Source organism: Petaurus breviceps, unplaced genomic scaffold (genome assembly GCF_028583685.1).
Source record: "Petaurus breviceps papuanus isolate PSGF00001 unplaced genomic scaffold, PetGlider_PUasm1.0 90591, whole genome shotgun sequence".
NCBI classification, from domain to species: Eukaryota; Metazoa; Chordata; class Mammalia; order Diprotodontia; family Petauridae; genus Petaurus; species Petaurus breviceps.
The window spans coordinates 2,021,344-2,034,475 of record NW_027187280.1 but is presented as its reverse complement, the minus strand read 5'-3'; the positions used below and the strand labels follow the sequence as shown (position 1 = coordinate 2,034,475).

At 42.6% G+C, this 13,132-nt stretch overlaps 1 protein-coding gene across 1 annotated transcript in view; it reads right to left on the bottom strand.

Moving 5' to 3' along the window:
• The window catches only part of ARHGAP40 (Rho GTPase activating protein 40), a 120,113-nt gene extending 108,337 nt beyond the window's left edge, over positions 1–11,776 (bottom strand). The window contains exon 1 of the mRNA XM_069063552.1: positions 11,618–11,776. The gene's annotated coding sequence lies outside the window, so the exon portion shown is untranslated. The remainder of the gene's footprint in view (positions 1–11,617) is intronic.
• Positions 11,777–13,132: the final 1,356 nt, after the last annotated feature.

The window sequence follows — 13,132 nt, the reverse complement described above, 5'->3', positions numbered from 1 at the left end:
AGGAAGGAAGGAAGGAAGGAAGGAAGGAAGGAAGGAAGGAAGGAAGGAAGGAAGGAAGGAAGGAGGGAAGGAAGGAGGGAGGGAAGGAAAGAAGGAGGGAAGGAAGGAAGGAGGGAAGGAAGGAGGGAGGGAAGGAGGGAGAGAGGGAAGGAGGGAGGGAAGGAAAGAGGGAAGGAAGGGGGGAGGGAAGGGAAGAAGGAAGGGAGGAGGGAAGGGAAGAAGGAAAGGAGGAAGGAAGGGAGGAAGGGAGGGAGGAAGGGAGGGAGAGGAAAAAGCACTTCGGCAAACTAACCTACATATTACCAAAGTCTAACAGTATAGACAGAGAGCTGTATCCATAGTCCTCCAGCTCTGCTAATTTTCTCTTATTTATCCTCTATATAGCTTGTTTTGTATATATTTGTTTGCAAGTTGTCTCCCTTACTAGAATGTGAGCTCCTTATGTATCCCTAGTGCTTAGCATAGTGACTGGCCATAGTAGGCACTTAATAAATGCTTATGGATTGATTGATACAAAAGAGAATCCTTTCTTTTTCAGGTCTTAGATTGGTCATTATTATCACAGTATTGTATATAACTTTCTGTTTTGTCGTTGTTGCTTTTTCCATTTATATTGTTGTTGGTTTCCTGGTTCTGCTTTCTTCACTTTGCACCAATGCACACATCTTTACATGCTTCTCTGTATTCTTCATATGTATCTTTTCTCATTAACATCTCACTCTATTCATGTACCACAATGTTTAGCCCCTCTCCAAATGATAAGTATCTACTTTGTTTCAAGTTTTTTTCACCTACAAAAAGTTATACTATAAATATTTTTTGTATATATGGGACCTTTCTGTTTTGTGACCTCAGTGTTTATGCCTAACAGTAAATTGAATGGGCCAAAGGGATGGATGTTTTACTCCATTTTCTTAGTCAACAAACATTTTAACGCTTTTCTCTCATGGTAGACATTAACTGAAGCATACCATCTAGCTTCTGAGCAGTAAGAAGAGCAATGAATTAGATCTCAGTCTGGATCGCAGATTTGTCATATAAAAGTTAGCTCCCAAAAATAACTACAAATGACTCATTATTTAAAGCATGTTGCAGCATTCTGGATCTGCTGTAAGTTAACACAAGACTATCTCTAGCCTTTACATAATTAGCAGCAACAAAATTACTACCTGTTATGACCTTGAACAAAGGTCCTTACCCTCTCTGAGCCTTGTGTCCCCTGTAAAATGAGGGGACAGCACTAAATGGTCTCTAAGGTCCCTTCCAGCTCTTATCCAGTGAAATATATTACATTGGCAGTTATCTTCCACAATAGAGACCTAAAGTAAACTCACAGTCCACAAAGGTCAGGGAAAAAAAAACAAACACTACCTCCCCTCCCCCAGAAAATCCCATCTTTTTTTTTTTTCTGAGATAAGTGCAGTGAAACAAAATCTTAACTTTGGAGTCCAAAGATAGGAATTTGGGATGCAATGCCTAGTGGTTATTTGGCTTTCTGCAAGGTGCATTGCTACTAAGATCTTCTTTCCTAAAGTGTAGAATGGGAATAATGATATTTGCATTACCTACCTCACAGGGTTGATTTGAAGAAAAGTGTTATGTAAAAATTATGTAAAAATGTATGCTGACATACAAATGATAGCTACTATAGGTGGTAGTAGTAGCAATAGTCATTTAAGTGCAAATATTTTCCAGGTACCTCATTTGACCCTGCGGTTGATCCCTTGGATAGGAGGGCAGAAGAGTTTCCTCCAAAAGCCTTCATTTAAGGAAGACCCCAGGGCAGCCATCACTTAATTTCCCACACAGCTGCAGACCTGGGAACTACTCCATCATGTCCTAGGGCTGGTACCTTTCCTCTCCCCACCCTCCATCCCCACCTTTTCACCTCCCTTAACTGTCTTCCCTCATTCGATGCAAACTCTTTGAGAGCAGACTGCCTTTCTTTTTCATGTTAGTATTTCCAGCACTTAGCACCATGCCTGGCATATAAAAGGTAATAAATGTTTACAGACTGGCAGACTACTTGACAAAATCCCCTTGACAACATCTCCACATTGGGCATCTAACCTCCTCAAGTAACAGGAAGTTCACAGCCTCCAGAGGCAGCCTATTCTACTTTCAGACACCCAATACCAATTACCACTGACAGGCAGGTAAGCCCAAGAGCCTTGGTAATAATGCTGTATCCCAGACCACCAGCCTATCTCTAGCCTAGCCCCCAACACTAGTCATTAAGAAAAGCAATCCTCATGGAGAAGGGGCTTACCCATCCTGGTCACTATTAACACCAACTACTGACCAAGTGCCACAGAAGGATAGGTTAACCTGAGAACCCAAGGAATAATAGTGTTCTACAGGCCACCAGTCCTGCAAACATCATCTTGGGGGAACAAATGGCACTGTGGGAAAAGGGACCTACCATTCCCAGCACCACCACTACCAGCTGCCACTGCTGAGGCAGGCAAACCAGCCCAGCTAAAGCAGCAAAGTGTCCTGATGCACAATAAAGTTGGAAGTGGCATGAAGATACCAGGTAAGTGAAGCCACCACTACCACCACCTTGACCACTGCCTCCCCTCAGGCCCTGGTATTAAGAATTCAGGATCTTTTGCTCAAGAATAGCATCACTCCTTACTTGCTGTATGACCTTGGGCAAGTCACTTAACCCCAATTGCCTTCCCTTCTCCCCTCAAAACAGAATAGTATCACATACATCCCTGCCCTGCCTTGCTTCCAGCTTAGCCCCTACAGTCATCAATCAAGGAAGCAAACCCTGAAGCAACTTCTGCAGGAGCTATAGTCCCTGCCACCAAAACGGCAACTATTGAAAATCTAGAAAAGACAGTTTTTGACACCAAAATCCTTGCATTTCTAGATGGCTCAACATCAGAAACAAAATGATTTTATCAATGGATGTGATGTGGATATAAATGGTACCCTAGGAGTTAGGAAGAATATTAAAGGTTGCTTTTCTAGTACTTTATGAGGCCCCTGGGGGGGGGGGGCTCATCCTATAACTTAAGAGCATCCTAAAGTCCTTTTCCCTTATCTTGAAATATCATAAAACTTCTCCTTAACTTGTACCAAAAGAATTGCTTTTGTCTCCCTTATCCTGTGTCCCCCTTGTCCTTAATTTTTAACCTGTGTCCTCTCTTCCCCCACACCTGTCCCGTACCATAAAATTCCTTGTTTCCCTCATCCTGTGTCATAAAATTTTCCCTGTCCCCATTATCTTGTCTTTAATCTTTAACCATTAAAACCCTAAAACTACATCACCATCCTGAACACCTCCATATAAACCTAGGTCCCCCCAAATACCTTTACTTTTTACTCAGTCACATTGCTACTATAAAGGTCTGTGTGCTTTCATGTTAATAAATCTCTCAATCGTTAAAAGAGAAGTCTAAATGAATTCTGTCACATCCGAACCACTCTCCCAACTCTGACCGCAACAGACTGGTCACCAAGGAAGTATAATTACCATTCACTTTGCTACTGCACCCTGAAGTCCACAGGTTGTTTTTTCATCTAACTTGCAGCTAAACCCTCCCATGTGTGTTTTCTCCCCCTATTATAATGTGAGCCCCTTGACAGTGTATCCCCATTAGCTCAGTACTTGGCACATAGTAAGCTCTCAACAAATTTCTTTCGTTCATTAATAAGTTTGTCCTTATACTGTACTGAAATCTGACTTTCTGTAACTTACCTATTGATCCTACATCTGCCCCCTAGAGCCAAGCACACTTCTCCCCACTACAATGGCCCACACAAGAGAGCAACACAGAAGACACCATCAAAGACATGAAGGGCTGGAAAGAAGGAGAGTTGGTCACATGGCAAGAGAAACATACCAAGCACTGACCTGGCATGCATGAAATATTAAAAGGACAAAGGAAGTCTTCCAGGCCAAGTTGGCAAGATCTAAACGGTATGTGATGATGTGCAGAAAGACTGAAACTTATACATGTGGTGGAAAGACCTCAGTACAGCATCAGTAGGAGCAGTCATTAGTGAGCAAAGTTAGTGACTAAGGAGCTTACGAGGCTTAGGATCAACAATCCATTCCATTTTAAACATTACCTTCATGTTTTAATTTATTTTCCTAAACTGGCCCAGATTTAGCAAGGATTATAAACCTACCATCAGCAATGCAGAAAGTCAATCAGACATTAAGGGAAAGCAAGCTCCATTCTTCACAAGGACCTATTCAGGAGGCAAGAAATTAGGTACCTGGGAGAGGGGGGGGGATGGGAGGAAATAGAAGGATGAGAAGGATCTCGGTCCTCAACAAGTTAATATTCTCCTGAGCTCTTCTATCCAAAAGCAAGTGTTTTGAGGCCTTCAGTATAAAAGATAAGCAACAGAAATAACTATGAACAAGCTCATTGTTTTAAAAGGATGTCTCAAGACACAGGATCTACAGTAAGTTAACATTAGAATATCGCCAGCCTTGACCCCTTTCTGTCCAATGAACAAAGTTGAAGAGGAGCCAAAAAATTTCTGAATACAAAACACTTTTAAAACCAATCAGGAAAGTTGGTCAGAGGCCATCCAGATGTTGCACATTGTTTCAGCCTTGTATGGAATGCAGCTCTCAATGGGCAGTTTTTTTGCAAGCTGTCCAAATGAACATAGGCCACCAGAGACAATGTAGTACAGTGGGAAAATGTGCTCATCTTGGATACAGAGAATCTGGGTTAGAAACTTGCCCTTGGGACTTACTACCTGTATTACCACGGGCAAGTCACTTAACCCCAATTGCCCTGCCTTACCCCACCCCCCACCAAAAAAAAAGGCAAAAAAAAAAAAAAAGAACACCAATTCAGAAGACCCAGGCTCTTCTGAGCCCTCTCTCAGCTGCTCATTCACTTTGACCCTCAGACTTTTTCCCCTGCCCTGAGACAAGATTCAGACACAGGGTTCCCTCAGGCCAAAGCCTATTCTATCATATTTCTCAACTTTTTTTAGGCTCTATATAGTCATCCCAAATTCCCTCACCCTGGCTCTGCTACTCACTACTTGTGAAGCTTTGGGCAAAGCATTTCCCCTCTCTGGGACTCAGTTTCCTCATCCAAAAAAGAAGAAAGATTAGATTATGAAACCAAAGGATCCATGATGAAAACTGCTATCTACCTCCAAAGAAACAATCAATGAACTCTTGAGTGGAGACTGAAGTATACTTTTTCACTTTATTTTTCTTGCTGTTTTTGTTTCTGTTATTTTTCTGCAACTTGATGAATGTGGAAATACATTTTATATAATCTCACATTTTGTCATATTACTTGCCTTCTCAATGGGGCAGGGGCTGCAAGGAGGATGAGAATTTGGAACTCAAAATTTAAAAAAGAATGTTAAAAAAAGATTAGATTGTGAGTCTTTCAGAACAGCAACCCTGGTGCCTCTTTTTGTATCTTCAATGTTTAGCACAGCCCCTGGCACTTACCGTGTTTCCCTGATAATAAGACCTATCCCGAAAATAAGCCCTCCCCTTACTGTGTAAGATTCCTCTAAAATAAGCCCTCCCCCAAAAAATAAGCCCTATTGAGATTGCTACTGTAGTGAAGGTGATCCCCTGCGCTACACGCTACATTACGGTACCCTCTGTATGCACCGTCCCCCCCCAAATGAAATGCACGCCGCGCTCCGAGCTGCATCCAATCAGAGCTGCAACAGTGAGCGCATCATCCTGTTCTTTATTGAATTCATTATTGAATAAAGGTACATTTTTTTGTTCACATTTACCTGTTTATTAAAATTGCTGTCAATGTTCATTAAAATAAGCCCTCCCCTGAAAATAAGCCCTCTGGTGTTTTTCTGTCCAAAAAAATAATAAGACAGTGTCTTATTATTGGGGAAACACGGTAGTAGATGTTTAATAAATGTTGACTGAGGAGATAAGATTCTGGGATCTCTAGAGTGCCTTTCAGTTCTAAATCTATGATGTTGTGATGTACAGAACATGGAACAGACCTGGCTGCCATATAATACACCTCCTCATGGTGAATAAATGACAGAAGGTGCTAAAAGCACTGGACGGGACCATTGCCAAGTAAAACTGGACGGGACCATTGCCAATTAAAACTGGACTGTGCCATGTCAGAGAGGGCATTAGCCCCAGCAGAGATCAGAAAGGAGTGAGAGAGCTTTAGGGTGAAAAGATACGTGGTGTCTCTGCTTTCTTTCTTCACAAAGAATCAACTGTGCCTGGGAATGGAACCATCCCATCCTTAGAACTTGACTACATAGCAAAGATTCCCACACGTGTAGGCCATGCAGCTGTAACTCCTATCATCTACCAAGTGGGAAGCTGGGGAGGGTGAGGATGGAGGGCAGCTGGTTTCCTGCACCAGCAAGTCCATTAAACATTTCCTTTCTCCACCTTTAAAGTTTGGGATTTTTGTCCTCTGGTATTGTCCCAGTTTTACCTTGGCTGGAGAAAACAACTTGGAACATCCTTCAGGCAGCCTCCAAAGGATTTCCCCTCATGCCACTGGCTGCACACCAGCTCAGCCCTTACTCTCATATACTGCACTGCCTAGAGACCTTGATGAGACCAACTTCCCCACAAAAAGCAAGAGGCAGAACAGAGAGATGAAGGCCACCATCGCCCCTTCCCTGCAAAAGCTACAGAATCCATAGGGCTCACTGAGGGTACAGAGCTTAACTAATACACAACTAGATAGCAACCTGCAATGGGGGTGAGAAGGAGTAAGCCCTGAACTGTCTTCTGGAACAGCTGCAAACCAAGGTTACATACACATGCCAGCTGTGATGCCATGTAGTAGAAAGAATGCGGGTTTGGAGTCTCTTCCAGCTCTAAATTGTATGACCCTCCTCCAGTGTATCCAGGCCCCTCTTTCCTTATCTCTAAGATAGAGACACTAGTCTGTATCTTTGCCTACTCCCTCCCCCCCATAATTATGAGGGCATGTGAAAGCATTTTGCAATACTATACAGATGTAAAGAACTATTATCTACGTATATAGTACCAGCCTAGCTCCTTGCTAGCTGTGTAACCCTGGGAAAGTCACTAAATCCTGTTTGCCTCAGTTTCCTCATCAGTAAAAAGAGCTAGAGAAGGAAATGGCAAACCACTCCAGTATCTTTACCAAGAAAACCGCAAATGGGGTCATGAAGAGTCAGACACGCCTAAAAAAATGACTAAACATCAAAAGTTCCTTGCTAAGTGATATGATAAAGGAGGAAATGTATGAGACAAGGATCCTTTTCTCAAAGAGCTCACAGTCTTAGAGGTGGGATGGGGGATCAATATTAATACCAGCATACATAGTGAAAAGAGCTGTGAAAATCCCTGTTATAAAATCTGAATTAACATGCTTCTTGTACCACTTGCTAGCTGCATGACCTTGGACAAAACACTTTCCCTTCTCTCTACCTCAGTTTCTCCATTTGTAAAATGAAGCCATTCATCTCTGAAAGTCCCTTTCAGTTCTAAAATCTTATGATCCTATAAGCTGATATTCTTCAAACAACTTTTGGCAACTAAATAAGGAAAATAGGTTTGACTTCTCTGCATCCCAACCCACAAAGTAGCTGTTTAAATGATGATTCCTATTTGAGAACCTAAGTATGGTAAAAACCACAACAGGACAATCCCACTTTGGGCTCTCACTAGCTGTGTGGCCCTGGGCACAGCACAGCTTTGCTGGGTCACAGTTCCTCTTTTGTAAATTGATGAGACTGGACTAAATGATTTCTACAATCCCTTCTAGAACTAAGATACTAAGGTTTGCAAAATGTTTTCTTCACAATAATCCTGTGAGATATAAAGTACAATATGAAAGAAGTAGGTCACACTTTAAAAATATTGGGTGTCCCATAAGTCTTAGTGCAGTTTTAAGTTATGGGGGGGAAAGTTTTCATAATTTAGAAATGCACTAAACTTTTAGGATACCTTTTTCATGTGAAAATGCAAGCTTAAAAAGATCAGTTATGTGGCAATTATTTACAGAGGATTTAATCAACAAGCATTTATTAAATGCCTAATATGGATCAGGCACCGTGCTGAGTGGTGGGGATACAAAAAAAGACCAAAAAAAATCAGTCCCTATTCTCATTGAGTTGTTTCAGTTGTGTCTGACTCTGTCTGACCCATTTGGGGTTTTCTTAGCAAAGATACTGGAGTGGTTTGCCATCTCCTTCTCCAGCTCATTTTACAGATGAGGAAACTGAGGTAAACAGGGTTAAATGACTTGCCCAGGGTCACACAGCTAGTAAATGGTCTGAGGCCAGATTTGAATTTAGGTTCTCCTGATTCCAGGGTCAGTATATATCCACTGTGCCACCTAGCTGTCCATGGAGCTAGTTATAATGGTGATAAAAAAAAAAAAAAGAAGAAGAAAAGAAGGAAAAGTGGGACTTGCCCAAGGCCATACAGTTAATACTAAGGACAGATTTGAACTCAGGAAGATGAGTCTTCCTGACTTCAGGCCTGGCCCTCAAGCCACTGTACCACCTAGCAGAGCTAACACAGTCTAAAGGAGGAACATGCAAAAGATATAGAATAAAACAGAGGGCAATAACTTCAGGGACATCTAGTCGACCTCCCCCTTTTACTGTGGAGGAAACAGGCCATAGGGAAATTAAAGTGAATTACCTCAAGTCAGCTGGCATTGGATTGCTGAATGTTAAGTTTTCAGTCTGAGCATTTCCACCTCAGAAACTGGCAAAAGCTACATATCAGAACATGAGTTATTTTGTTGGTCATCCAGGAATGTGATAGAGAAAATGTGAATAATGCAGATTAAACTTAAAAGCATATCATGGGAGCAGTTAGGTGGCACAGTGAATAGAGCACCAGCCCTGGAGTCAGGAGGACCTGAGTTCAAATACAGCCTCAGATACCTAACACTCACTAGCCGTGTGACCTTGGGCAAGTCACTTAACCCCAATTGCCCTGCCTTCCCTCCTCTAAAAAAAAAAGTGTATCATGTATACATTTTTCTAGAGAGCTGTTGTTAAACATTTACTAGCACATCTATGTTAACCCACCTAAGGTCACAAATATCATAATTGGCAGAGCTGGGATTTGAACTCCAATCCTTTGATTCTATATCCAGTGTGCCTTTTACTTTACCATCTAGCTGACTGACCATGGTCTAGTCACCAAACCTTTGATCCTCACAATATTTATCCTTATTTTGTCATTACTGTAGTTCAGTCATTTCAGTTACATACAACTCTTGGTGACTCCTTTGGGGTTTTCTTGGAAAAGATAATGGAGTGGTTTGCCATTTCCTTCTCCAGCTCATTTTACAGATGAGGAAACTGAGGCAAACAGGGTTAAGTTACTTGGCCAGGGTTATACAGCTAAATGTCTGAGACCAGATTTGAAATCAGTTCTATCTTTACCCCAGGGCAGATGCTCTATTCACTTTGCCACCTACCTGCCCCATCCTCATTTTTCTGATGAGAAAAGTTAGGCTGCAAGAAATTAAAGTAACTTGCCCTGTACCAGATCTTCCAGATCTCCACCACTGTGTCCACTATGTCACCTAGCTTCAAGTACTCCTTCTATAGAAACAGATGACTTAGAACAGAGGTAGCAAATACCACATTCTGCAGGAATAACATTAAATGAAACCAGAAACCAAGGGAAACATTTAAATATGAAAAACAGGTATATGAGAGACAAAAAAATGAACAAAATAAAAATATAATAAAACACAGATAACGTTAATATGTGTTTTTCTTAGTCAACTCAAAGCCTTCAGGGATCCTTTGATCTAGCTTAGTGACTCCCATTTCTTTCAGAGTTTGACTTCACTACCAGAAAGGGCAGTTTCAAGAGCGCTAGTAGGGAAAAGAAAATGGCCTCAGGCTGGCCCCCTTTCTGGTGAAGAGCCTTGCTCTGCAGTTAGCTAGGCTGGTCATTCGAAAAGAGACACAAAACGTTCTCAGTCCAGCCCTTACTTGAAGCTTTTCCAGCTTGATGGTACCTGCCAAAGCTTGTGCTCAGAGGGCATAGCATTCCTGAACACCACTGAGACATTTTTTTAACAGAAGATCATTGTGACCCTAATAACAAATAAGAAAACAAAGAAATATGCAAAGATTTACTCTAAGTGATGCCAAATAGAGAAAGCAGGGTCAGAATAATATCTATGACTATAAGAAAGGACCACAAAAATTTGATAAACAGACACAAGAGATCAGAAATTAACACAGAGCTACTATGCTAGTATTGTTGTATATGTATACATTGATTTTCTTTTATCAAACTAGTTTAGAGTTTGTGGTTGTAGGTATAATATTATTAGTTTTTGCTGAGATAGTTACTTTTTGTAATAAATGTTATGAGAGAGAAAAAGGGAGTCTATGGGGGAAAGAATTTAAGAAAGAGGAAGAGAAAATGGAAGGAAAGAGTAAAAGAAAAAAGAGAAAAGAAAAGAGAATGAAAAATGAGATGAGTGAAAGTAAAAGAGAGAAAGAAAAAGTAAAAGCGAGAGTATGATAGATGAGTGGGTGAAAAAGAGACGCCTCCTTCTCTTCCAAACACACTCAGTTACTCACACCCAGAAAAGGGAACCCAATTACAGCATTTCTTTAAGGTGTCCAGTTTACCAAACATAATGCAATGTGACAATTAACACTAACATTGTAAATTCAAAACCATGCCTGGAAAGCAATTTATCAGATACAATCTGGTTAAGCAAAAGAGAAAAATATTCAAAGTTAAGTCAAGCGTCTCAGTGAATGATATAATTAGCTCTAGGTCTGATCTGGGAGAGTCAAGGGTCACAGGGAGCGCCGGCCGAGGGCCAGACAGAGCCCCGGAAGCCCGGAGCAGAGTGCAGCCTCCACCGAGACACACCCTCTCTGAGACCCACTCAGTGCTGGAAAATGGGTCTCCAGCCCGGGGCAACTTGCCCACCTTGGCTCCACCAGAGACTTCTCTTCCCATTTCTGCTTGGCGCCCCACAGATGTGCAAACAGTTGTTGGGGCAAAGAGAGCCTGAGGTTTGCAACAATCGCTCTTTGAAGGTTAAAATAAGAAGTTAAACATTTGTACCTTTAAATATCCCCCGGCAGGCCCGGGCCGGCCCTCACCTCGCTTGGCCTGAAGAAGGCGAAGTGCCCTGGTAACGGACTCCGCCTCTCTCACCCTTAAGCCCGCTCCCTTAGGACTGCTAATTGGGCTTTTTTCCTTCTCTTACTTTTTAGATCTTCAAAGCCATCCCCACCCCCAGTTGCCCTTCCCCCCACTTAACTAAGCTCCCCTCCCTGGCAGAGTACTCCTTGACCCCCCTCCCTCAATAGAGCCCCTCAAGCTGGCCAGGCCCTCCTTTCCAATAGTGCCCTTTGCCCTCCCTCATTAGAGACCCCAATGATCTTGTCACTATTTCCAGTGCCATTCTCCCCTAGAGTCCTCAAGACCCATCAACTACTACCCCATCAGATCCCCAAAGGTCCTTCCTCTCACTGAGACCCCCAAGCCTCCTCCTCCCGGAACCCCTATATCGCTTGCCTTCTCCAAGAACCACCGATGCCCCCAAAGCAGACCTTCTCCTCCCCACAGAAGCCCCAGTGATGCCTCCCACAACTTTCCCGTCCGCTCAGAGAGCCCACACACCCTTCCGCGCGCCCTACCTACTCTGCACTAAATAGGAGGGATGGGCTAAGCACCGCTGGGCAGGGATCAGGGCAATTCTAGTCTCGGTTCCACTCGTTACCCGCGAAACGGGCGACGAAGCCAGAGCGCAGAGCGCAGCGGCAGGAGCAGAGCAGCAGGTTCCGAAGGAACTGGGCTCCGGGGTCTGGAATTCGTCTCAGCTAGGGGCGGGGGCGTGGAGCAAAAGGGCGGGGCGGTCGGCGGACCGCGGGAGGCTCTGCTTGGACGCGAGCCAAGGCGGACCGCTCCAAAGATCCAAAGGATCAGCAAATCCCAGAGCCGCTCTCTGCTCGCTGGTCAGCCGTGCGGCTCTCAGTTCAATATCCCCCAATTCAACAGATAATTAGCTAAAAATCTATTGTGTTTTGGAATTTTCCTTTTTAAAAAAAGATATTTAAATACTCATACCCTTTGATCCAGAGCTGAGCAATATTCCCCAGTGAGGTCAAAGATGGAAAGCAAGGTACATAGACATCAAAACATTCATAGCAATACTTGTGGTAGCAGAGAACTGGAAACACAGTTGCCCAATTATTAGGATTGGCTAAAACAGTTTGTAGTATATGAGTGTGCCGTAAGAAGCAAGAGATATGAAGAGAATAAGGAGGCAGGGGAAGACATGGGAACAGATGCCAAGAGATATAAACAGAACTAGGAAAACAATATGAATGGTGACTTAAAACAGCATAAGGGGGAAAGAACAGCAAAGCAATAGATAGTGAATTCTGTGGAATTATTCCTAAACTAGGCTCCAAATTGGAAACAGAAAAATACATTGGGCCACTAGGTAGCGCCAAAGTGCACAGAGCCTGAAGTCAGGAAGCCTGATCCGGAGTTTTAAATCTGGCATCTGATACTAGCTGTGTGACCCTGGGCAAGTCACTTAACCCTGTTTGCCTCAGTTTCCTCATCTGACCTACAGAAGGAAATGGCAAACCACTTCAGTATTTTCGCCAAGAAAACACCTAAAAGGCACTCACCAGGAGTAGGACATTAACATAATAGAATATATCTCCCTTCTTTGCAGACTGTGGGTGTGGAATGTAACACAGACTCAGTTGATATGTTGATTAGCTTTTCTGAATTTTCTTTCTTATTGTTATTTTTTATTACAAGGAATGGCTTTCTGGAAGGGGATGAGAGAAGCATATATTAGGAGACTTAGAAGATGCAAAAATGTTAATTAAACTTTTTAAAAACCCAGAAGCAATAGTTTAAATACAACTTATTTTGTGCAAAGACCAGTGCTTCAAGAGGTTGGGGGTAGTAGGTTAGGGGGAGACAAAAAAGATTCCTTGCTCTCGTGAAGCTAATTGTCTAGTTTTATTCCCAGGCCTTGCCATTAACTGTACGACTTTGGTCAATTTACTTAACACCTCAGTTTCCTCTTCTGTAAAATGGGAGATAAAATATGGAAAGCATTTTGTAAACTTAAAAAAAGATAAGTGTAGCGGTAACCACACTGGCATACCCAGGATGGCAGCTAGCAGAGGTTCT